Here is a 27312-nt window from a genome sequence, read left to right as displayed (position 1 = left end):
GCGATACCTCGCTCGGTCTCTTTCTCGAAACTTTATGTTACTTGATACCTCATGAAACTTATATCTGAGTTCTGTACCAATATTTGGTACCAGTAAATGTCTCATGTTAAAGAAAACTATTTTCAACCTCACAAATCTTCGGCCGACCGTTGTGGCTGAGTGGTTGCAGGCGCTTCAGTCTGGAACCGCACTACCGCTACGGTCGCAGTTTCGAATCCTGCCTCGGGCATGGATGTGTGTGAGGTCCTTATGTTAGTAAGGTTTAAGTAGTTCTAAGTTCTAGGGGACTGATGACCTCAGATGTTAAGTTCCATAGTGCTCAGAGCCATTTGAACCATTTGAACAAACCTTCTTGCTTGGGTCTTTTGTGAAATCATGCTTGCTAAACAGCAGAAATTGTTCACTTATGATCTTGCGTCTTCTCCAGTTTTTGTGTTTAGTAAGTGATCGTACTTCTCAGTAATCATTATCTTCTCTATCTTCGTTTAACGTTAACCCAAATTCTGCCCTAATTGGCATATCGATTTCATTCAACATTTGTTTTATGGATTCCCTACTTTCAGGCAAAAGAACAATGTCTGCCAACCTTAACATTGGTACTTGCTTTTTCATTTGTGTTCAGAATCTTTACTTCCTTCATTGCCTCTTCGAGAAACACGTTAGGCAGCAATGGCGAAAAGCTGCAATACTTCTTTCGGCTTTTCTAACAGAAGCTCGTCTTTCTTCGTCTTTCAATTTTTTTTTGCTTCCACTTTGTTTGCAAAGATATTGTAGAATAATCGTGTCTCTGAACTTGAACTCCAGTCCTCATAGGACTTCGAATATCGTATTTTGTCTTACAGTTTAGAAGTCTTTCTTCGCTCCAAAAATCGTCATGAAAATCTGATTTTTCTCCATTCTACCTTTATAAAATGAAATTAGAATTCTGATACCATATCTTCATTTTTTTATAATTAGCGATGTTCAAAATAAAAAAATAAAACAATAAAACGGCAGTCGAGTATGAGGGAAAATATGAATGTAGTAGGTGTTGTTGACATCAAGGGTTTATTGGCGGAGTAGATGGTGGCAGCGCTGTGGGTTACGCAGTGGCGGTACCTGGGCATTGCAGATGACTGATGATCAGCTAGCGGTAATTGAGGAAGGCTGGCAACAGCGGGTATGGCGAGGAGTGCAACCGGGCTTTGTAGGAGTATGGTGTGGCTGTGCATCCATCCTCCGTTTTGTATTGCACCAGCATCCCAGAGAAGCAAATTTCCTCGCTACTCTCACTATCTTCCGTGTGGTGTGACAGCATTAGCGTCAGCTGCTTAGGAGATTCATGGACGTCGTTGTAACGTGCCATTCAGCCTGAGGCAAATTTTACAGATTTATAAGCACTGTTGGGCACACAGTTAACAGGCCGATTCATAGGTGTTTATGCCAGTTGATTTGTGTTACAGAGAGATTAGTGCCGATGGTAGAAAGTGTTGCACTTTTATGGAACAAAAGCTGATTCATTTGTATCTAATTAGTTGTCAGTGCCACTATAATACCTCTCACTTCACTCGAACTAAAAGAGACTTCCAAATTTTTAGCTTTCATCCTATTTCTTGTGTGTTGTTTCGTTATAGGGGCACTTTAAAATTAGGCAGAATTCGAAACTGATGGAGCGATAAAGTATTTACTTACTTAGTGGAGATTATGATGCCTGCCTTTGAATTTATAAAGGCTGTGCTCTATACCAAGATAAAATCAGTAGGAGAAAACCGCGGGTGTGAACAACCTATCTGGGTGCCCCAGTTGCACGGTTAGTGCATTGAGGATATTGCTATGAGGATTAGACAATCTGACACATAAATTTATAAAACGCAATTATCAGGTGTAACTAGGGGACAAAGTCTGCAAGGGAGACAGCGACTTAGGAATTAATGAAAACACAAGTCACTAAAGGTCACGTATTATTATTATTTTTAGCTATTTGAGATTTGCCAGTGAGAGTTTATTTAGATATAAGATTCGTGTGTGATGCACTGTGCAACTCAGAATTTATTCGGCATGTATATTCTTAGGTTATTCTGGATGACACAGTGCAGTAAATATCCAGTTAAATTTGATCCCCATCTTTACTCGCATCAGCTTAAGCCTCAGCTGTGAATATTTGTGAAAGGTTCCCCAAGCCCTGGTGGACGCAAAATTGTTAAAGCAAGCATCACCTGCAAGGGAGACAGCGACCACGGTTGTCTGCCACAATTTGCACACATACATTTAAACATAATCTTCTTGCCATAGCGAACCTAGTCGTAGGAAAGCAAATATATTCCGCAAGCCACCTTCCGATGTGTATAAGAGCACACATTGAGAACCATCATATTTTCATCCCTGTCCCATCCCAGTCACGAATGGTGCATAGAAAGAAGAATTTGGTAAACCTCTGTGCAAGCTTGGATTTCTCTAGGCTTGCGTTAGCGGTCGTTTTACGAAATGTACAAGGGATGAAGCAACTTAATGGTTGGCTCTTTCGGGAAATGTGCCCTCAGAATTTCAGCAGTAAATCACATGGTGATGCACAACGCCTCTCTTGCAGCGATTACCACTCAAGATACGTCAGAATCTCCATAACACTTTCACATTTACTTAACGAACCTGGGACAAAACACACTGCTGTCCTTTGGATATCCTTTATTTAGTCTGTGAATCTTATCTTGTGAGGGTTTCAGATATGGAGTGGTTTGTGTTTACATTAACAGATTTATTGATTTACTTAAGGAAACCATAATATGAACACAATAAATTTTCAGTTGCCAAAATCGCTGAAATCATTTAGTCATATAGATGACTGGTTCCGGCAATTCTCTGTTGCCATCTTCAGATCTGTGTTTATATCATTACACAGTCTTCTCTCTATGTAAAAGTAGATCTCAGATGTCAACAGGGAATTGCTAAAACTGGTCAGCTATATGAATAAATGATCTTAGCTATCTTGGCAGTCGAAAATCTATTTTGTTTGCAATACTACAGATCGCCCCTACGCTGACGACGTCCAAAGCGTATAAGAACTATAATATGATGATGATTATTTTATCAGGAAGTCGTCATGAGTAAAGTTTCTCCTAAGTGTACTTCGACTACATTTATATATTTGGCAAACAGAAATACTTTTAGGTATTAATCAATTTATTCATGTGGGATACCACAGTCATATCTTTGTTGAAGGACTATGAAGTGGTTCCACCTCGACTATTGTTTACACATATTTATTTTATTTAACTTTAAATGAGAACATTTTCGGTTAGTCTTTACAATGGCTGTTATTGATATCGAATGAAACTACAAGTTTATTGTTTACAAAAAACGGTTCAGATGGCTATAAGCACTACGGGACTTAACATCTGAGGTCATCAATCCCCTAGACGTAGAACTACTTAAACCTAACTAACCTAAGGACATCACACACGTCCATGCCCGAGGCAGGATTCGAACCTGCGACTGTAGCAGCAGCGCGGTTCCGGACTGAAGCGCCTAGAACCGCCCGCCCACAGCGGCCGGCTATTGTTTCCAGTCACCGTTTAATTTATTCCTTCAATGCACTTCGAAGGTTTGAAGCTCCATCATCAGGTGAATTTATTTGTATTAATATTACTTATGTGTTGTGTTACAACTTTGGGATAACATCTGGCACTGCCTAGTAGAGAAACAAAACACTATTTCAGAACATGTCTCTGTGGAGATCTTTGGCTATAAACTGAAAGTAAATGTAAATGTGAAGATAAACATACTTTAGACTTCTTGAGAGCCAACAACATAACTGAAAAAACTGAACACCCAACAGCCAGAATCCAAAAAGAGATTGAATACATCTCAAATAACTTAGACTTTCTATTTACCATCCAAGAAGCAAGAAACATAGTAACAATGAGTCCACAAGCATCTTGGCTCAGTTTTCAACCGATTGTACACGAGAATGGAACTCCATTCAGGCCTGTAGTGAACTGTAGGAACGTTTCAACATTTAAACGTAACAAAAAGCTTAACAAAAATTCTTAAAGAAACGTAAACATTCAATAATGATAAAACACTTAGAAACATAGCAGAGTTTACAAAACGTTTCAAAAACATAAAAGTTCATGATGGAACCACACTTGCCTCATACGACTTACAAAACCTTTACTCCTCTGTACCAATAGATCCAACGCTACACAGAATTAACGCCAACCTACAGAAACACAAAAAATACTCACATTACTTAGCTAATGGATCTGTCATAATTCACACTCCCCCACAAATATTTGAAATTCAACAGTAAGCTCTACAAACAAATAGATGGCCTAGAAATTGGATCAGACCTTTCTGGATTGTTAGCTGAAACATTTACGGACAACTTAGAACACAAAATTCCGAATTCCAACCACCATACCCTCACAAATATTATTTACTACTATTGATATGTAGAGGATACCAACATTTTAATCAGTGACACAAAAGATGATAAAAATTATGTAAACCAATCGTTCAACAGCTCCCATGAAAATTTGAAGTTCACAACAGAGCACCAAGTAGATGACAGAATAAACTTTCCAGATCTGACAGAATAATGAATAATAATCACTAATCTGAAAGTTACTGGAAACCTACCACAACACACACTGTCATCTACACCTCTTTTTGTTTTGTCATACAACATTCCAAAAAATGGCAGCATTCTAGCACATGGTCAATAGTGTAATTCAACTTCCGCTCTCTGAAGATAAACTCAAACAAGAAAATGAAATAATAAAACAAACAGCCTTTGAAAAAGGCAATAACAGCTCCGTAATAGACACCCTGAAAAACACAGAGACAGCAAAATTATCACAACACAAAAAACAAACAGAAAATAAGATAGCCATACGACAACATTTTTGGGTGGTATTTCATATCAAACCGCCAATGTATTCAAACGAAAAGGCATAAACATATCTTTCACCACTGACCACTGACAAGGAGTTACCTCATATCAGCAATACAAAAAACCCTTTGCACCATATAGATGTATAAAAATTTGTATGTTTGTGCTGTGACCGCTTCTACATTGACCAGACAGGTAGATCATTTGAGATTAGATTCAGGGAACACATGACAGCAATAAAAACAAAATAAAAACCACTCATCAGCAGTAGCCAGCCACCTGCATGAAGCGAAACACCATGTTCGTAGCACCAGTGTCAACATCCTACATACCAAACCTAAAGGCCAAAGACTAGACTTCCGTGGAACACTCAAAATATACTCTACTGGCCATTAAAATTGCTACACCAAGAAGAGATGCAGATGATAAACAGGTATTCATTGGACAAATATATTGTACTAGAACTGACATGTGATTACATTTTCACGCAATTTGCATGCATAGATGCTGAGATATCAGTACCCAGAACAAACACCTCTGGCCGTAATAACGGCCTTGATACGCCTGGGCATTGAGTCAAACAGAGCTTGGATGGCGTGTACGGGTATGCAGCTTCGACACGATACCACAGTTCATCACGGGTAGTGACTGGCGTGTTGTGACGAGTCAGTTGCTCGGCCACCACTGACCAGACGTTTTCAATTGGTGAGAGATCTGGAGAATGTGCTGGTCAGGGCAGTAGTCGAACATTTTCTGCATCCAGAAATGCCCGTATAGGACCTGCAACATGCGGTCATGCATTATCCTGCTGAAATGTAGGGTTTCGCCGGGATCAAATGAAGGGTACAGCCACGGGTCGTAACATATCTGAAATGTAACATCCACAGTTCAAAGTGCCGTCAATGCGAAGAAGAGGTGACCGAGACGTGTAACCAATGGCACCCCATATCATCACGCTGTGTGATACACCAGTATGGCGATGACGAATACACGCTTCCAATGTGCGTTCACCACGATGTCGCCAAACACGGATGCAACCATCATGATGCTGTAAACAGAACCTGGATTCATCCGGAAAAATGACGTTTTGCCATTCGTGCACCCAGGTACACCATCACAGGCGCTCCCGTTTGTGATGCAGCGTCAAGGGTAACCGTAGCCATGGTCTCCGAGCTGATAGTCCATGCTGTTGCAAACGTCGTCGAACTGTTCGCGCAGATGGTTGTTGTCTTGCAAACGTCCCCATCTGTTGACTCAGAGATCGAGACGTGGCTGCACGATCTGTTACAGCCATGCGGATAAGATGCCTGTCATCTCGACTGCTAGTGATACGAGGCCATTGGGATCCAGCACGGCGTTCCGTATTACCCTCCTGAACCCACCGATTCCATATTCTGCTAACAGTCATTGGATCTCGACCAACGCGAGCAGCAATGTCGCGATACAATAAACTGCAATCGCGATAGGCTACAATCCGACCTTTAAAAAAGTCGGAAACGTGTTGCTACGAATTTCTCCTCCTTACACGAGACATCACAACAACGTTTCACCAGGCAACGCCAGTCAACTGCTGTTTGTGTATGATAAATCCGTTGGAAACTTTCCTCATGTCAGCACGTTGTAGGTGTCGTCACTGGCGCCAATCTTGTGTGAATGCTCTGACAAGCTAATCATTTGCATATCACAGCATCTTCTTCCCGTCGGTTAAATTTCGCGTCTGTAGCACGTCATCTTCGTGGTGTAGCAATTTTAATGGCCAGTAGTGTATAAACACCGAAGAAAACAACCTGACGCTATCCTAAATGACAGAAATGAAATTTACGTCAGTATCATCTATGTTTATAACAACAGCCTACATTATTTAATTTTCATTGCAGCATACGAGTGAACACACATGTGCATGTGTACACACAGACACACACACACACACACACACACACACACACACACACACATACAGTCTCTATCCTTCCTTCACATTTGCCGTGAATTATTCAGTTATTTGCCTGTTTCTTTGATAGTTTCTAAACGAACAGTTAAGTTGCCTTACAAAACTCAACAGATTCTCCCAAAAACCGACAGTTTGTACCCCATGTCAGCCTGATTCCTCATCAACGTATTATTCCAACGTTTACTTTGTTGTAACATGTAAGAGACGTAAGCTTAACAAATCCACAGCTCTGACATAATTAAAACTTTACACTCCTTCTGTCACTCCTTTCATCCTCTACGTCTGTATCGCATCCTATATCGTTATTTATGTTTAATTTTACCAATGTTGACAACATAATATTATCGTAATGTTTTCAACATGTCATCTGGTTACAAAGTTCAGGCTACAGAAACTTGATAGAAGGGATTCGTGTACACTTGAAATATTTAATCGAACAGATCTCTTCATCTACTCAACCAAAGATCTCCAAAGTACCTTAATACTTACTCCTAAATAATGATTTTGTTCTGCTATATGTTCTTTGTACGCCTACTTTGGAATATTTTACCTGTTTCTGCTGTATGTTATTTGCATCTACCAGTTTCTGGATACTATCTTTGTTAGCAAAGTGTGACAGTTTATATGCCACGTACAAAAATAAAAAGAAACGACGCGCTACGTAGGAATTATCCGAAAGGACGGAAATCGGTAGATGTGACGTACACGTACCGACAAACAAATGATTACAATTTGAGAAAAAAACTGGATGAATTATTCAAGAGAAAGAGCTTGATAAACTGAGGAAGTCAGCAACGCGTTGGCCCACCTCTGGCCCTTATGTAGGCAGTTATTCGCCTTCACATTGACTGATAGAGTTGTTGGATGCCCTCTTGAGGAATATCGTACCTAATTTTGTCCAATTGGCGCTTTAAATCGTCACGAGCCCGATCTGGCTAAAGCGCGCTGCCCATAATGCTCCAAACGTTCTCAGTTGGGTGGAGATCCGACGATCTTGCTGGCCCAGATAGGGTTTGGCAAGCACGGAGAAAAACAGTAGAAACTCTAATTGTGTTCGGGCTGAAATGTAGGTCCAGGATGGCTTGCCATGAAGAGCAACGTAATTGTCCATTTACCGCTGTGCTGTAAGGGTCCCGCGGATAACATCCAAAGGGATCCTGATACGAAAAGAAAGGGCGCCCCAGACCTTCACTCCGGTTGTCAGGCCGTAAGGCAAGCGACAGTCAGGTTGGTATCCCACTGCTGTCCGGGGCTCAGTTCGAAGCGGGACTCATCACTAAACACAACTCTACGTCAGTCAAAGAGATTCCAGGCCGAAGACGTGTCTGGAGGCGCGACAGCGGTGGGACACCAACCTCATTGCCGACGGCCGTACGGCCCGGTAGCCAGGAGGGTTGGTATGGGATGCCATTTCTTTTCATAGCAGTATGTCATCGGCGGCACCCTTACAGCACAGCAGTACCTCGACGATATTATACATCTAGTTTTGTTGGCCTTCATGGGAACCGCCGTGGGATTACATTTCAGCGAGATAAGGCCCACCTGCACAAGGCGAGAGTTTCTAATGCTTGTTTTAGTGCCTGCCAAACCCTACCTTGGCCAGCAAGATCGCCGGATCATGGGCAGGGCCCTCCAACCAGATCGCCAATTGGACAGAACTCGACACGATATCTCTCAAGCGGACATCCAGCACCTCTATCAATCAATGTGTAGGCGAATAACTGCTTGCATAAGGGCCAGAGGTGGACCAATGTGTTATTGATTTGCTCAATTGGCGAAGCTCTTTCTCATCCAATTTTTCTGAAATTGTAATCATTTTTTGTCTGTGCATGTAAATCACGTCTACCAATTTCAGTCCCATTCGGACAATTCCTTCGTGGTGCATCGTTTTTTGTCTTAGAGTGTAATTCGACAGAGAAAGAAGGCTGTGATCACTGGAGGTGTTCTGTTTCAATTTTGTTATTTGAACATTTACAATTACGTTCAGTTTTTAGTGAAAGACCTCCACAGAGTCATGTTCTGAGATAGTTTTATCTACATCTACATATATACTCCGCTAGCCACCAAGCGGTGTGTGGCGGAGGGCACAACACGCTCCAAAGTCATAGCCCCCCCCCCACCCGCCCCTCTGTTCCACTCGCGGATCCGGCGAGGAAAAAACGACTGTCTGAACGCCTCAGTACGAGCTCTTATTTCCCTTATCTTTGAATCATGATCATTACGCGATTTGGAAGTTGGTGGTAATAATATATGCTCTACATCCTCGGTGAAGATTGTATTTCTGAATTTAGTGACAGCGCCTTCTGTTTAGCGCGTCGTCTATCTGCAAGTGTGTCCCACTTCGAACTTTCTATCAGATTTGTAACGCTCTCGCCATGGCTAAATGTTCCAGTCACGAATCTTGCCGCTCTTCTTTGGACCTTCTCAATCTCTTGAATCAGACCCAACTAGTAAAGGTCCTATACAGACGAACAATACTCTAAGACTGGACGAACGAACGTATTGTAAGCTATTTCCTTTGTTGAAGGACTGCATCGCTTCAGGATTCTACCAATAAACCGCAATCTAGAGTTCGCCTTACCCGTTACTTGTGTAATCTTATCATTCGATTTGAGATCATTTCGAATAGTCACACCCAGATACTTGACTGATGTTACCGCTTCCAAAGACTGATCATTTATTTTGTACGCATACATTAATGGGGATTTGTTATACGCACTAGGTTACACTTACTAATATTGAGAGATAACTGCCAGTCATTACACCACCCATTTATTTTCTGCAAATGGTTCAAATGGCTCTGAGCACTATGGGACTTAACTGCTGTGGTCATCAGTTCCCTAGAACTTAGAACTGCTTAAACCTAACTAACCTAAGGACACCACACACATCCATGCCCGAGGCAGGATTCGAACCTGCGACTGTCGCGGTCGCGCGATTCCAGACTGTAGCGCCTAGAACCGCTCGGCCACTCCGGCCGGCCTTTCTGCAAATCCTCATTGATTTGTTCACAACTTTTGTGTGATACTACTTTCCTGTAGACTACAGCATCATCGGCTAACAGTCTAAGGCTGCTGTCAATACCATCAACCAGATCGTTTATGTAAATCGCAAAAAGCAGAGGACCTATTACGCTGCCCTGGGGCACACCTAAATTTACTCTTATTTCTGTTTAAGCTACCCCGTTCAGGACGACATACTGCTCCCTGTCTGTTAGAAAATTTACTATCCAACCGCATATGTCATTGGATAGACCGTAAGCGCGCACTTTTTGTAGCAAGCGACAGTGTGGAACTGAGTCGAACACCTTTCAAAAGTCGAGAAATGTGGCATCAACCTGGGAGCCAGTATCTAGAGCCTGTTGTATATCATGCGCAAAAAGGCCAGCTGTGTCTCGCATGACTGGTGTTTCCTAAAACCGTGCTGGTTTCTGCAGATGAGTTCCTCGCTGATAGCGTCTATCTTCTTTACTATACAATACCACAGGTTACTCTGCAGCACACGTGTTATATCAACACAAAAAATAAAAATCCCCGTCATGATGGAGATTTAAACCTTTGAAACGTGTTATGGATGTAAATTAAACAGCAAGTGATAATAGTAAGTTTGTTGTTTCATTCGATGTTTAATTATTTCTGCACGACTGCTGAATTTCGTCCTTATAGAGCATTCTCAGTTGCTGAAGGGGTCAGCACGTCGTAGTCACTGTGACTTCCACGAGGTCCAGTGGCACCAGGGCGTAATAAATGCATACCGAGTAATCGTAGTGTTGGCGATTCACTGTCACGGTCATCGGCTATCAGATGGCGCTCAGCAGGCCAGTCTGTGTGCCCTCCATTTTGAATCTGCGGTCAGCAAGTGTGCTGAGTTTAGAGGTGAACAGTTTTAGCAATATCATTCTGGGGCACAGCCATGCCTCAGTGACGAGGACGTACGCAAACAGCTTCAGCCATTTTAGCGGGATCGTATTGTGAGCCTCCACGAGCTAGATGGATGTATCGGCGAATTGCTTCACATGTTGGGCACAATGTATCGGTGGCGTGTCGCTGCCTTCAGCATTTGTCTGTGGAACATTCCCTCATCTGGTGACCAGGTTCTGAACGCCCGCGTAGTACAGACTCTTGACAAGATCGGCGCTATCAGCGAGCAGTGGTGGCCGACAGAACATCGTGAAGGGACCAAATCCGAGAATAATTGGTTCAAATGGCTCTGAGCACTATGGGACTTAACATCTGAGGTCATCAGTCCCCTAGCACTTAGAACTACTTAAACCTAACTAACCTAAGGGCATCACACACATTCATGCCCGAGGCAGGATTTGAACCTGCGACCGTAGCGGTCGCGCGGTTCCAGACAGAAGCACCTAGAACAGCTCAGCCACAACGGCCGGCTAATCCGAGAACATATTGCAGCTGGAATGTCATCAGGGACCATTCGGAGGCTATGATTTCATGGTGCGGCGTTCCACAGCTTAGCTGATACATGTTAAAAATGTCTGTAAATTTTTTTTATTAGATCTTCTAAAAAGATTCTGGAAAACGCATTAGTTGTTCGTAATCCTTTTTTTTCTTGGTTATACACGGCCGGTTTGACGATTTTGTAATCGCATCGTTAGATGGCAAAATGTAGTTAAGTTTCCATTGGGCCATTGAAATAGTACTGTCTCCCAACGTTTGGATGACACTTGTCTTTAGCATTGCCAGTTAAAATGGATGTTGAGTAATCCAGAAATAGAAAACAAAGATTTACTGGTTGTAGGCCGTGTAACTGAGCACTGCAAGTGGCGTCTACCGATCAGTGCTCCAAAACCGGCGACAACAGGAAAAAGCCACATGCAGTGACCGTGGCCATGCCTGCAGCGAGAAGGTCGTACCACCAAATGAAGTTGTAGACACAACTAAGTGTTGGAGCAAACTGACCATCGGCACCTTCCTGATCGTTTGTATGCGAAAATACACGCCTGCATGGCCTCCAGAGGGGGGTAACTATGCACTGATGCGGTTGTTTGGGCTTGTACTGTGACATGTGTGGTTCAATTGGTCTGAATTTGTTACCGTATACGAGTACTCTTACAGTGGTGGACTACTGTTCGCGCAAACAAACTTGACAATCGGCACGGTGGCTGATGGGAGCGACTGTAAATGGGAAATGCCTCTACGGTCGCTCCCATCAGCCACCTCTCCGAGTGTCAAGTTTGTTTGCGCGTGCAATACGTGTCACGTCACTTGCCAGTAAAATTTCCCTGTCATTGAGGCTCTTGCATTTATTTCCGGTAGTGTATATCCGACTATTTAGCAGCGGATATGGTAGTTCTGAAAGCGAGAACATAGATGTACAAGCGTTAAATTTAAAACAGAATGTTTACTCAAAATAATGTCCGCCCCCGGTAGCTGAATGGTCAGCGTGACGGATTGTCAATCCTCTGGGCCCGGGTTCGATTCCCGGCTGGGTCGGGGAATTTTCTGCGCCCAGGGACTGGGTGTTGTGCTGTCCTCATCATCATCCTATCATCCTCATCGCTGCAGGTCGCCGAAGTGGCGTCAAATTGGAAGACCGGCACCCGGCGAACGGGCTGCCCGACGGGGGGCCCTAGCCATACAATTAAATAAAATAAATAACTAAATGTAATAACAGTCGTCCTAGAAGCTGCTATCGCTTTCTGAGATACTGCATATGGTCACTTTCATAGTTGGATTTTAACTGTGAAAGTGTCCAAGATTGTGACTATACTGTCTGCGATGACTATTACTGTATTCAATGACAATTTGTTTTAAGTTTGACGCTTGTACGTACATATGCTAGTTTTCAGAACTGCCACGCCCGCTGCCAGACAATCGGATATACCGGGTGATCAAAAAGTCAGTATAAATTTGAAAACTGAATAAATCACGGAATAATGTAGATAGAGAGGTACAAATTGACACACATGCGTGGAATGACATGGGGTTTTATTAGAACAAAAAAAATACAAAAGTTCAAAAAATATCCGACAGATTGTGCTTCATGTGATCAGAATAGCAATAATTAGCATAACAAAGTAAGACAAAGCAAAGATGATCTTCTTTACAGGAAATGCTCAATATGTCCACCATCATTCCTCAACAATAGCTGTAGTCGAGGAATAATGTTGTGAACAGCACTGTAAAGAATGTCCGGAGTTATGGTGAGGCATTGGCGTCGGATGTTGTCTCTCAGCATCCCTAGAGATGTCGGTCGATCACGATACACTTGCGACTTCAGGTAACCCCAAAGCCAATAATCGCACGGACTGAGGTCTGGGGACCTGGAAGGCCAAGCATGACGAAAGTGGCGGCTGAGCACACGATCATCACCAAACGACGCGCGCAAGAGATCTTTCACGCGTCAAGCAATATAGGGTGGAGCGCCATCCTGCATTAACATCGTACGTTCCAGCAGGTGTTTATCATCCAGGCTGGGGATGATGCGATTCTGTAACATATCGGCGTACCACTCGCCCGTCACGGTAGCAGTTACAAAACCAGAATCACGCATTTCCTCGAAGAAAAAAGGCACGATAACGGTAGATGTGGTAAATCTAATCCATACCGTGACTTTCTCGTCGTGCAATGGAGTTTCCACGACAGTTCTAGGATTTTCGGTAGCCCAAATTCTGCAGTTGTGGGCGCTGACAGACCCTCGGAGCGTGAAATGAGCTTCGTCGGTCCACAACACGTTACTCAACCAATCGTCATCTTCCGCCATCTTTTGAAACGCCCACACTGCAAATGCCCTCCGCTTCACTAAATCGCCAGGTAACGGTTCATGATGCCGATGGATTTTGTACGGATAGCGTCGGAGGGTACGCCTCAGTGCCAACCAAACAGTAGTGTATACAGGGTGTTTCAAAAATGACCGGTATATTTGAAACGGTAATAAAAACTAAACGAGCAGCGATAGAAATGCACCGTTTGTTGCAATATGCTTGGGACAACAGTACATTTTCAGGCAGACAAACTTTCGAAATTACAGTAGTTACAATTGTCAACAACAGATGGCGCTGCGGTCTGGGAAACTGTATAGTACGATATTTTCCACATATCCACCATGCGTAGCAATAATATGGCGCAGTCTCTGAATGAAATTACCCGAAACCTTTGACAACGTGTCTGGCAGAATGGCTTCACATGCAGATGAGATGTACTGCTTCATCTGTTCAATTGTTTCTGGATTCTGGCGGTACACCTGGTCTTTCAAGTGTCCCCACAGAAAGAAGTCACAGGGGTTCATGTCTGGCGAACAGGGAGGCCAATCCACGCCGCCTCCTGTATGTTTCGGTTAGCCCAAAGCAATCACACGATCATCGAAATATTCATTCAGGAAATTAAAGACGTCGGCCGTGCGATGTGGCCGGGCACCATCTTGCATAAACCACGAGGTGTTCGCAGTGTCGTCTGAGGCAGTTTGTACCGCCACAAATTGACGAAGAATGTCCAGATAGCGTGATGCAGTAATCGTTTCGGATCTGAAAAATGAGCCAATGATTCCTTTGGAAGAAATGGCGGCCCAGACCAGTACTTTTTGAGGATGCAGGGACGATAGGACTGCAACATGGGGCTTTTCGGTTCCCCATATGCGCCAGTTCTGTTTATTGACGAAGCCGTCCAGGTAAAAATAAGCTTCGTCAGTAAACCAAATGCTGCGCACATGCATATCGCCGTCATCAATCCTGTGTACTATATCGTTAGCGAATGTCTCTCGTGCAGCAATGGTAGCGGCGCTGAGGGGTTGCCGCGTTTGAATTTTGTATGGATAGAGGTGTAAACTCTGGCGCATGAGACGATACGTGGACGTTGGCGTCATTTGGACCGCAGCTGCAACACGGCGAACGGAAACCCGAGGCCGCTGTTGGATCACCTGCTGCACTAGCTGCGCGTTGCCCTCTGTGGTTGCCGTACGCGGTCGCCCTACCTTTCCAGCACGTTCATCCGTCACGTTCCCAGTCCGTTGAAATTTTTCAAACAGATCCTTTATTGTATCGCTTTTCGGTCCTTTGGTTACATTAAACCTCCGTTGAAAACTTCGTCTTGTTGCAACAACACTGTGTTCTAGGCGGTGGAATTCCAACACCAGAAAAATCCTCTGTTCTAAGAAATAAACCATGTTGTCCACAGCACACTTGCACGTTGTGAACAGCACACGCTTACAGCAGAAAGACGACGTACAGAATGGTGCACCCACAGACTGCGTTGTCTTCTATATCTTTCACATCACTTGCAGCGCCATCTGTTGTTGAAAATTGTAACTACTGTTATTTCGAAAGTTTGTCCGCCTGAAAATGTACTGTTGTCCCAAGCATATTGCAACAAACGGTGTATTTCTATCGCTGCTCGTTTAGTTTTTATTGCCGTTTCAAATATACCGGTCATTTTTGAAACACCCTGTAGTATGCCGGTGCGACGTGCGACTGCACGAGCGCTGACTTCCCCGTGCATAGACGAACCCTCTACAGTCTCCATTTCTTCCTGAACTGTCTCAGCAGCATTACGCCTTGTGCTCGGTCGGCCACTACGGGGTCTATCGTCTAAACAACCGGTGGCTTCGAACTTCAAAATCATTCTCGCCACAGCTGTATTTGTCAACGGACCTTTACGCGTTCGAATCCCCATCCTAAAGCGATAGGATCGTAACGCTGAACTAGCACATTCCCGATTCTGATAATACAGCTTCACTAAAAGCACCTTTTCACGTAACGTCAACATGCTGCGACTGCTGGCGCATCTGATTCTCTCTCTCATTACAGCTCCTTTTATACACGATTGTCATGCGCAGTCACTGACGTTTTGCCGTCCAGCGCCATCTGTCAGCCATGTTGTGAACTTTGTTTTTTTTTTTTTGTTCTAATAAAACCCCATGTCATTCCAAGCATGTGCGTCAATTTTTACCTCTCTATCTACATTGTTCCGTGGTTTATTATGTTTTCAAATTTTTACTGACTTTTTGATCAGTCGGTATTACATGTTGCCACCTACAGCACGTGAGTATTGCACGTAAGGCCGGTGTCCAGCGCGTGTCCTAGGCCGAAAGCGACGGCGGCGGCCACGTGGTTGCGCTGCGGGGGAACGGGCCGACCTAGCGCCCAGCGAGCCGCCAGCGGCGCCGTCTCTTTTGATGAGACGGCAGACGACACCTTCGCCGGCGCAGACTGCCGGAAATTTCGAGTTCTGTCGCGTCCGCCGCGTCAGTTCGCAACGAGCCTCAAGTGGATAACGAGCTGCGCGGCCCGCCGCTAGGGCCCTTAAGGCACATCCTGTCTCACAACCGGCAGGCCGCGTCCTTGCCGTCACCTCATCGCCATTTCGCAATGAAAGCCACCGCCGCCGCAATCGCTCCAAGTGCTCCGTGTGAATTGCCCGATTCTCACCCCTATGCGTCTCACCTCTGCGGTGCCTCATCTCTCAGAGGCATCACTCTTTACACGTGTACTGAGCAGATCTTAGGAGCTACACTGACGGAAAAAAAATCGCAACACCAAGGTTTTGTACGACATAGACGAAGGCTGGCAGCCGTGTTTCTAATCTAAAATATGATGACTATTCATATTTCTCACCAGTCGCACTAGAGTGGCACTAGCAGACCCATTATGAGGACGCAGATCAGGTTTTCTACACGCTGCAACAGTCTTGGGGGTTAGGTCTCTTTGAGATTGGACGTGGTGAGTTGATGTTACCCAGAATGTCTTTAAGGCGACGAACACACTCAAATCACTTAAGAAAGGCAAGTCTTCCGGTCCAGACGGAATACCAATCAGGTTCCTTTCAGAGTATGCAGACACAATAGCGCCTTTCTTAGCAATCATATACAACCGCTCATTTGACGAAAGGTCTGTTCCTAAAGACTGCAAAGTAGCACAGGTCACACCAATATTCATGAAAGGAAATAGGAGTAACCCATTGAATTACAGACCCATATCACTGACCTCAATTTGCAGTAGGAGTTTGGAGCATATACTGTACTCGAACATTATGAATCACCTTGAAGAAAATGACTTATTGATACATAACCAACACGGATTCAGAAAATTAAGTTTTGAAGTAATGAGTGCTGTCAACAAGGGATCTCAGATCGATTCCATATTCGTAAATTTCCAGAAGGCTTTCGATACCGTTCCAATTAATCAAATTATGTGCATATGGAGTATCGTCTCAGTTGTGTGACTGGATTCGTGATTCCTCTCAGAGAGGTCACAGTTCGTAGTGATAGACGGTAAATCATCGAGTAGAACAGAAGTGATATCTGGCGTTCCGCAAGGTAGTGTCATAGACCCTCTGTTGTTCTTGATTTACATAAATGATCTAGGTGATAATCTGATTGTTTGCAGATGATGCTGTAATTTACCATCTAGTATAATAGTCAGACGATCAATTCCAATTACAAAGTGATCTAGAGAAAATTTCTGTATGGTGCGAAAAATGGCAATTGGCACTAAACAAAGAAAAGTGCGAGGTCATCCACATGGATACTAAAAGAAATCCGATAAATTTTGGGTATACGATAAATCGCACAAATCTAAGGGCTGTCAATTCGACTAAATACCTGTTGTTGTTGTGGTCTTCAGTCCTGAGACAGGTTTGATGCAGCTCTCCATGCTACTCTATCCTGTGCAAGCTTCTTCATCTCCCAGTACCTACTGAAGCCTACATCCTTCAGAATTTGCTTAGTGTATTGATCTCTTGACCTCCCTCTACGATTTTTACCCTCCACGCTGCCCTCCAATACTAAATTGATGATACCTCGATGTCTCAGAACATGTCCTACCAACCGATCCCTTCTTCTAGTCAAGTTGTGCCACAAGCTCCTCTTCTCCCCAATTCTATTCAATACCTCCTCATTAGCTATGTGATGTACCCATCTAATTTTCAGCAATCTTCTGTAGCACCACATTTCGAAAGCTTCTATTCTCTTCTTGTACAAACTATTTATCGTCTATGTTTCACTTCCATACATGGCTACACTCCATACAAATACTTTCAGAAACGACTTACTGACACTTAAGTCTATACTCGATTTTAACAAATTTCTCTTCTTCAGAAACACTTTCCTTGCCATTGCCAGTCTACATTTGATATCCTCTCTACTTCGACCATCATCAGTTATTTTGCTCCCCAAGTAGCAAAACTCCTTTACTACTCTGAGTGTCTCATTTCCTAATCTAATTCCCTCAGCATCACCCGACTTAATTCGACTACATTCCATTAGCCTCGTTTTTGCTTTTGTTGATGTTCATCTTATACCCTCCTTTCAAGACACTGTGCATTCCGTTCAACTACTCTTCCAAGTCCTTTGTTGTCTCTGACAGAATTACAATGTCATCGGTTAACCTCAAAGTTTTTATTTCTTCTCCATGGATTTTAATACCTACTCCGAATTTTTCTTTTGTTTCCTTTACTGCTTCCTCAATATACAGATTGAATAACATCGGGGAGAGGCTACAACCCTGTCTCATTCCCTTCCCAACCACTGCTTCCCTTTCATGCCCCTCAACTCTTATAACTGCCATTTGGTTTCTATACAAATTGTAAGTAGCCTGTCTTCTAGCCATTCCTGCTTAGCCATTTTGTACTTCCTGTCGATCTCATTTTTGAGACGTTTGTATTCCTTTTTGCCTGCTTCATTTACTGCATTTTTATATTTTCTCCTTTCATCAATTAAATTCAATATTTCTTCTGTTATCCAAGGGTTTCTACTAGCCCTCGTCTTTTTACCTATTTGATCCTCTGCTGCCTTCACTATTTCATCCCTTAAAGCTACCCATTCTTCTTCTACTGCATTTCTTTCCCCCACATCTGTCAATTGTTCCCTTACGCTCTCCCTGAAACCCTGTACAACCACTGGTTCTTTCAGTTTATCCATGTCCCATCTCCTTAAAATCCCACCTTTTTGCAGATTCTTGAGTTTTAATCTACAGTTCATAACCAAGAGACTGTGGTCAGAATCCACATCTGCCCCTGGAAATGACTTACAATTTAAAACCTGGTTCCTAAATCTCTGTCTTACCATTACATAATCTATCTGATATCTTATAGTATCTCCAGGGTTCTTACATGTATACAACCTTCTTTCATGATTCTTGAACCAAGTGTTAGCTATGATTAAGTTATGCTCTGCGCAAAATTCTACCAGACGACTTCCTCTTTCATTTCTTAGCCCCAATCCATATTCACCTACTATGTTTCCTTCTCTCCCTTTTCCTACTCTCGAATTCCAGTCACCCATGAATATTAAATTTTCGTCTCCCTTCACGACCTGAATAATGTCTTTTATCTCTTTATACATTTCATCAATTTATTCGTCATCTGCAGAACTAGTTGGAATATAAACTTGTACTGCTGTAGTAGGCGTGGGCTTCGTTTCTGTCCTGGCCACAATAATGGGTTCACTATGCTGTTTGTAGTAGCTTACCCGTACTCCTATCTTTTTATTCATTATTAAACCTACTCCTGCGTTGCCCCTATTTGATTTTGTATTTATAACCCTTTATTCACCTGGACAAATGTCTTGTTCCTCCTGCCACCGAACTTCACTAATTCCCACTATATCTGTCTTTAACCTATCCATTTCCCTTTTTAAATTTTCTAACCTACCTGCCCGATTAAGGGATCTGACATTCCACGCTCCGATCCGTAGAACGCCGGTTTTCTTTCTCCTGATAACGACGTCCTCTTGAGTAGTCCCCTCCCGGAGATCCGAATGGGCGACTATTTTACCTCCGGAATATTTTACCCAAGAGGACGCCATCATCATTTAGGCATACAGTAAAGCTGGATGCCCTCGGGAAAAATCACGGTTTTAGTTTCCCCTTGCTTTCAGCCGTTCGCAGTACCAGAACAGCAAGGCCACTTTGGTTAGTGTTACAAGGCCAGATCAATCAATCATCCAGACTGTTGCCCCTGCAACTACTGAAAAGGCTGCTGCCCCTCTTCAGGAACAACACGTTTGTCTGGCCTCTCAACAGATACCCCTCCGTTGTGGTTGCACCTACCGTACGGCCATCGGCCATCTGTATCGTTGAGGCACGCAAGCCTCCCCACCAACGCAAGGTCCATGGTTCATGGGGGGGGGGGGGGGGACGACGACGACGACTAAATACCTAGGGTATACGATAAATCGCACAAATCTGAGGGCTGTCAATTCGACTAAACACCCAGGAATTACAATTACGAGCAACGTAAATTGTAAAGACCACATGGATGATACGGTGGGGAAGGCGAAACAAAGACTGCGCTTTGTAGGCAGAACACTTAGAAGATGCAACAAACCCACTGAAGAGACAGCCTAAATTATACCTGTCCGTCCTCTGCTGGAATATTGCTGCGCGGTGTGGGACCCTTACGAGGTAGGATTAGCGGAGGACATCGAAAAAGTGCAAAGAAGGGCAGCTCGTTTCGTGTTATCGAGCAATAGGGGTGGGTGTGTCTCTGAAATGATACACGAGTTGGAGTGGCAGTCTCTGAATCAAAGGCGGTTTTCTTTGCGGCGATATCTATTTACGAAATTTCAATCAGCAACTTTCTCTTCCGAATGCGAAAATATTTTGTTGACACTCACCTGCGTAGGGAGAAATGATCATCATAATAAAATAAGCGAAATCAGAGCTGGAACGGAAAGATTAAGGTGTTCCTTTTTCCCACGCGCCATTCGAGAGTGGGATGGTAGAGAAGTAATATGCAAATGGTTCGATGTACCCTCTGCCAGGCACTTACGTGTGAATTGCAGAGTAACCATGTAGATGTAGATTATCAACACCTCACTGACTTTGAACGAGGTCATGTTGTAGAATTTTAGAACATGTTTTTTGATCGCGTATCATGTCATTTCTGGAAACCCAGAATCTACTCTGTAGGAATCAACATGGATTCCGGAAACAGCGATCGTGTGAGACCCAACTCGCCTTATTTGTTCATGAGACCCAGAAAATGTTACAGACAGGCTCCCAGATAGATCTTTGTCGTACAGCTTTTTTAGTCCGTGTTTTTCGATCTTGATCTTCCAGTCTTATTGTTCGCTCTTGGTTCTTCTACATCCGTTTTTTTCTATAGCTGAGTCCTATTTTTCTCAGAATTTCGAAGCATCTTGAACTATTTTATAGTTTCGAAGGCTTTTTCTAGGTCAACGAATCCTATGAACGTGTTTTGATTTTTCTTAAATTTTGCTACCATTATCAACCGCAACGTCAGAACTGCCTCTCTCGTGCCTTTACCTTTGTTTTCCTTTCAATCCTTCTCTGTGTTATTCTTGTCAGCAGCTGGTATGCGTGGGTTGTTAAGCTGAATGTGCGATAAGTCTCGGACTTACCTTCTCTTGCTATTTTCATAATTGTGTGGATGACATTTATCCGAACGTCTGATGGCGTGTCTCCAGTCTCACAGATTGTAAACATCAACCTGAATTGTCATTTCACTGCCACTTCCCCAACAACTATTTTAGAAATGACTAAGGAATGCTATCAATCGCTTCTGTCTTAATTGATCTCAAGTCTTCCTAAACTCTGTTAAACTCTAACATTAGATCCCCTACGTATTTCACATCGTACTCCCATTTCTTCCTGAATCGCATCAGACAAGCCCTACTCATCGAAGAGCTCTTCGATGTGGTCTTTCGACCCATCTGCTCGATGCTTAATAGTGGAATTGTCATTGCACTATTATTGTTGTCGTCCTTTCTTCTAATTTCACCCAAGGTTGTTTTGACTTTTTATATGCTGAATAAGTTCTTCAAAGTGACTACTTCTTCTTTGATTTCTTCACATTTTTCCTGTAGTCCTTCCGTCTTACATTTCCTGCTCTTCCTAAGTGACTTATTTTGTAGGATTGTTCAATGTTCAATTGAAGTATTTCTTCTATTACCCAAGTTCTTCCACAATTAATTCCCTTCTGCCTATATTTATCTGTCCAGCTGTTTTGATTGCTCTCTTTGGAAATGTCTGCTCCTCTTCAGCTGTACCGCCTAATGTGTTATTCTTTATGACAATATCTACAGCTTCAGAGAACTTCAAACGCACATCACCATTCCTCATACCTCGGTACCTAGGCGTCCCGCTTCCTTACTCACTGATATTTCCTGATGATTCTCTTGTACTTCAGCCTACTCTTCATCATTACTAAGTTGTTATCTGAGTGTGTATCTACTCTTAAGGACGCCTTAGAGTCTAGTATGTGATTTAAGAATCTCTGTCTCGCCACGCTGTAATCCAGCTGGTAACCTTCTGTCTCTCTAGGTCTTTTCCAAGTATGCGTCCTCCTCTTGTGATTTCCGATCAGTGTATTTGCTATTACTAGCTGAAATTTATTGCAGAGCTTAATTAGTCTGTCTTTTTTCTCATTACCAGTACGAAGTCCTTATACTCTCGTAACTCAGTCTTCTATTCCTTCCCTACTATAGCGTTGCAACCCCCATGATGAGTACATTTTACCTGTCTTTACGTACTGAATTAACCCTTTAATGTTCTCAAATACTTCCTCTATTTTTTTCATTTTCTGCTAATGACGTCAGCTTGCTACTGTTGTTGATGCTGGTTTATTATCGATTCTGATGAGAATAATCCCAACACTGAACTGTTCACAATAACTTACTTACTATTCTCAACGAATCCTACTCCTGTTTTACCGTTTCCTGCAGCAGCTGATATTATACTACATTCCGGTAACTAAGTTACGTTATTTTCTTTTCCTTTTAGTTCACTGCCGGCCTCTGTGGCCGAGCGGTTCTAGGTGCTTCAGTCTGGAACCGGGCGACCGCTACGGTTGCAGGTTCGAATCCTGCCTCGGGAATGGATGTGTGTGATGTCGTTAGGTTTAAGTTGTTCTACGTTCTAGGTGACTGATGACCTCAGACGTTGAGTCCCATAGTGCTCAGAGCCATTTGAACCATTTTTTAGTTCACTGAAACCACTGTATCTAGACTGGGCCTTTGCCTTTAGCTTTCTAGATTTTTCTATCTCCTCTACCACATTTCGACTTCTGATTACTCCATGCTCCGACCCGTGGATCGTAACTTTTCGTTTTATTAACCTGAAACGTCGTCACTGGCTTTGAAAGAAACATGTTTACTGCATTGGTTGACCTTCAGATGTAAAAACAGCTCTTTACAAAACGTATAGGAGTAAATTTTGTCTGACTTCCACTTGCACATTTTACAAAGGTACGAAAAACAATTACCTTTCTGTACTGTGTCTTATCTTGCACATTCGCTCTCCTCCTTCCATTTCACCTCTATATCCCAGCTATTATCCCTCCCCCCCGCCCCCCTTTGTCCATTTCATTCTCAACCCAATCTCAGTTCCCCTACTTTACATTCACTGTTTACTACCATGAACTAATGTTTGGTCCTCCCTTCATTCACTCTGCATTTTATTCATTAACCACCACACTGCTTCTTCATATCGCTTACACATTTAAATAAATTCAAATTGGCATAAAAAAAGACATAGTGCGCATATTGCAAATCACAGATAAAAAGGACATTTGTAGATAAAGTGAAAGTCAGAACCTGCAAATAAGTTGGCAGTCCCACATACATCAACGAAAGTTTTGTATCACTTCGATACGCCCTGCATAGCTATTGCGACTGCTCTTGTACCGCTCGGAATGTCACCTCTAACACAGTTATCATGAGCGTTACCCACGGGTAGAACGCCGCACTTGAATGGATTGCAATACTTCAGTTAAAAGCGAAGCACCAGTAGGGATGCATTAAAGACGTCTGTGGAACAAAAGAGTAACAATCCATTACGACGCGAAGGGCAGTTGAGATCAATGATCGGGTTCGAATCGTCATGTTAAGCGCAGAAGGCTTGTCAGCCACGGAAGTTGCCCGACATGTGCAACGGAGTCGAAGTGATGTGGTGCGAACATAGAATCATTTCAAGTTAAAAGGCAGTGTTGAGGACTTAACACCACACAGGCCGTCCACGTTCGACAGGTGCACAGGATGGCCGATATCTACGACTTTTGAATGAAAGAAACCGTGGGCTAAGTGCTCCTGAACTGAATTCGGCGTTCGAAGAGGCCGCTGGATGTCATGTATCGCATCAGACTGGTAGGAGATTATTGCATGATGCGGATCTCCATTCCCAACTATCGTGGCGAGCGTCACGTAGTACACTAACACACCAGGGGCTCCGTTACAAATGGGCAAGAAATAATGCAGAATAGACGTCCAAGGATTGGCGTCGGGTGCTATTTTTGGACGAAACTCGGCTCTGTTTGCATCCTGAAAATCGCAGACAACGTGTTTGGAGACAACCCGTAATATCGAACGCCTCTAATAATGTGTTCCACATATGCAAAAAGTTGGTGGTAGAGTGATGTCCTGGGCTGACACTACATGTGGCCACCCTAAATCTCTCGTGGTTGTTGAGGATAACCTGCCACCTCTACGGCACAGGGACGACATTCTGGGCCGGCCGCTGTGGCCGAGCGGTTCTAGGTGCTTCAGTCCGGAACCACGTGGCTGCTACGGTCGTAGGTTCGAATCCTGCCTCGGGCATGGATGCGTGTGATGTCCTTAGGTTAGTTAGGTTTAAGTAGTTCCAAGTCTAGGGGACTGATGACCTCAGATGTTAAGTCCCATAGTGCTTAGAGCCATTTGAACCATTTTTTGACGACATTCTGCCGCCAATAGTGGCACCGTATCACCAACATTTTGGTGACAATTGCATCTTTGCTGATAAATCGTGTTCTAACCGGGCTCTTGTCCTGAACACATTCCTTCCTCATGTTAGGATCACCATAATGAAGTAGCCTGACTGTTCTCCGGACATGAAACCAATCGAACCTGTGTGGGATCGATTCAGACGGGCCGCTTTTGGACGTGGACTGCGCGACTTACGCAGAACCGCCGTTGGAGAGTGGGGCAACTTGGACGAAAGCTGCCTTTACGAGCTCAACGATGGTAGGGCACGGCGGATTCAAGGCTGCATCCGAGCAAGGGGACGTTCCGCCGCTTACTCACGTTGGTCAGGAGCGCCCCCTCCCCCCTCCCCTCTGGAAAACGGACTATTTTGTCGTTACACAAATGCCGTTTTTTTGTTTGGTGATCGGGACAGTTGCAAATAAATACACAAGCACCCCTCACAGCCAATTTTTGTTTACTGTGGGATGAATTTCGTCATAAAGGGGTGATGATAAATCTCTGTTGATGTGTGCAGGCATAAAAAACATAAGACATATTTTCTGCCAGGAGAACGTAAATAAGCACTGTTGTTGCAATATTTTGTCTTGTTTCACTCCAAGAAAAATGTAGTGCTGCAAGACAATGTGAAATTACACCAAAAGCATGAATGGCAAACCCTGAAATGTGCAAGCATACGACACTTTCACAGGTAAGTGGAAATCCCAGAAAAATTCCGTAATAAAATAGCACCCTTCTATATGATCTGCACCGAACTGTTTTTAAATCTAGAAACAAACCAAAATTGTAAATATAAGGGTCAGTCAAATGAAAACTAGCAGTAAGTAAACTGTTCATGATTTCAAGAGTAAACGCCATAATTTTAATACATTTATCCCACTGTGACTCAAGACGGTCAGTGCCTTCGTCGAAAACCGTTCATGGTTGACTACGGAACCATGACTGTACCCAGGCTTGCACCCCTTCGTCCATAGCCACGAATGTCTTTCTTCAGGGCTCCAAAAATATGAAAATCTAATGGGTAGAGATCAGGACTGTATGGAAAATATGTAGTGGCATCCCAGGGAAACTTCGGCAGCGTACTCGAAACAACCTAGGCAACATGTGCACCCACCCACTTGTGGTCGTCGATTTGCTTCGAAGAGGGGCATGCCTGGGTACAATTATGGCTCCTTAACCAACCGCGAACACTTTTCCATGAACGTAAAGACCGTCTTGTCTCACAGTGGGATAGATGTATTGACAGCTGTGGCAGTATATTTGAAATAATAAGCTGTTTACTTACTTTTTTCCAGTTTGTCTCGTTTTCATTTGACTGTCCCTTAAAAGTTTAGCTCCAGACCACAGACGATATTATTCACCAATAAAACGAAACTCACAAAGTACAAAAGTACGCAGTTTTACAGTCCACGCAGAATATTGTGGCCGATGTGCAGTGACCACTTTCCTTCCAAAGCGCTGGGGGAGTTCATTCTTTTGTTCAGAAGAGGAGGCCGTCAGTATTTACCACATTTCGGCCGGTCGGAGATGACAGAATCGAGGCGCACGCCAAGCAACCTTTCTCAAACAATTTTACGGAAATTATTCGGTAAAAAATTTCATTTTTGCGTTCCTTATACTTCTGTGTCAGGTTCGTCATGATTTGACCATCATATCGTTAATGCTCATAGTTACTGTGATATTTATATGGAAGTAAGACACTGCAAGGAATTAGAAAAAGTTTGCAATGAAAAATAAATATCGTTTATTGCATGTTATATAGTATTTTGCTGCATATGAAATTTAGCTAACATATCGAATTTTCCTTGAGATAAGGGTGGAGGTCTCTATCTTCCACCAATCTCGAGAAAATTGATCTAATGTACCAAACTCATTTGGGATCGCACCGCGCCAACGATAAAACCAGAGTGAAATATCCACAACAGTCCTCATATTTCATAAACGATCGAAAAAAGATTTTGGGAAATGATAGCACATAAAGAGAAGAGTATCTTGCCATATGTTTATTACGCAAAACTTTATTATCTGCCTTGTTATTCCACTAACTACAGAGTTTTTTAATGAAAGAATTTAATTTTTAAAGCTGCCTATAACTGGTGAAACGAGAAATGCTATGGGTTTTGGAACAACATAATTTGAGACATTACGCTTTTATTTTGTACCGAGCACGTGCTTTTTCATCAGCTACTGGCCTTGTTGTATGTTGTATGTTAACCAGGGACCTAGAAACGTCGGAGAGCCTCCGTTACTGCCGCAGCCGCAGTGGTCCACAACCCCACGACGACTACTGCAGTCCACTTCACCCCTCCGCCGCCGCACACCGAACCCAGGGTTATTGAACGGTTCGCCCCCCCCCCCCCCTTCCCCCAGGGAACGTCTCACACTACACCAGTGTAGCCCCTATGTTTGCGTGGGAGAGTAATGGTGGTGTTCGCGTAAGTGGAGAATGCGCAGCAATCGCCGACATAGTGTAGCTGAGGCGGAATAAGGGGAACCAGCCCGCATTCGCTGGGGCAGATGGAAAACCGCCTAAAAACCATCCACAGACTGGCCGGCTCACCGGACCTCGACACAAATCCGCCGGGCGGATTCGTGCCGGGGACCAGGCGGTCCTTCCCACTCCGGAAAGCCGTACGTCAGACCGCTCGGCTAACCGAGAGGGCGCAACTGGCCTTACTTTACCTCAGTTCCTCAGTTAATAAACTTAATAAACCACTGTTTCATAATTCCCTCGCAATTGTGTTTTGTAAACACCGCTGTGTTTTGCCAAAAGAAGGAACTATTAGCATGGGAACAAGATAAATGTGTAGATTTTACTCGAAATTCGCCACTCACTACCCTTCTC

General features: G+C 43.5%; 1 protein-coding gene across 1 annotated transcript in view; it reads left to right on the top strand.

Moving 5' to 3' along the window:
• Window positions 1-27312, top strand: part of LOC126188762 (aminopeptidase N-like) — a 233358-nt gene that overhangs the window by 10677 nt on the left and 195369 nt on the right. The window lies entirely within an intron of this gene.

This window comes from Schistocerca cancellata, chromosome 1 (genome assembly GCF_023864275.1).
Source record: "Schistocerca cancellata isolate TAMUIC-IGC-003103 chromosome 1, iqSchCanc2.1, whole genome shotgun sequence".
In the NCBI taxonomy this organism is placed as follows: Eukaryota; Metazoa; Arthropoda; class Insecta; order Orthoptera; family Acrididae; genus Schistocerca; species Schistocerca cancellata.
This window is presented reverse-complemented; position numbering and strand designations above follow the sequence as displayed.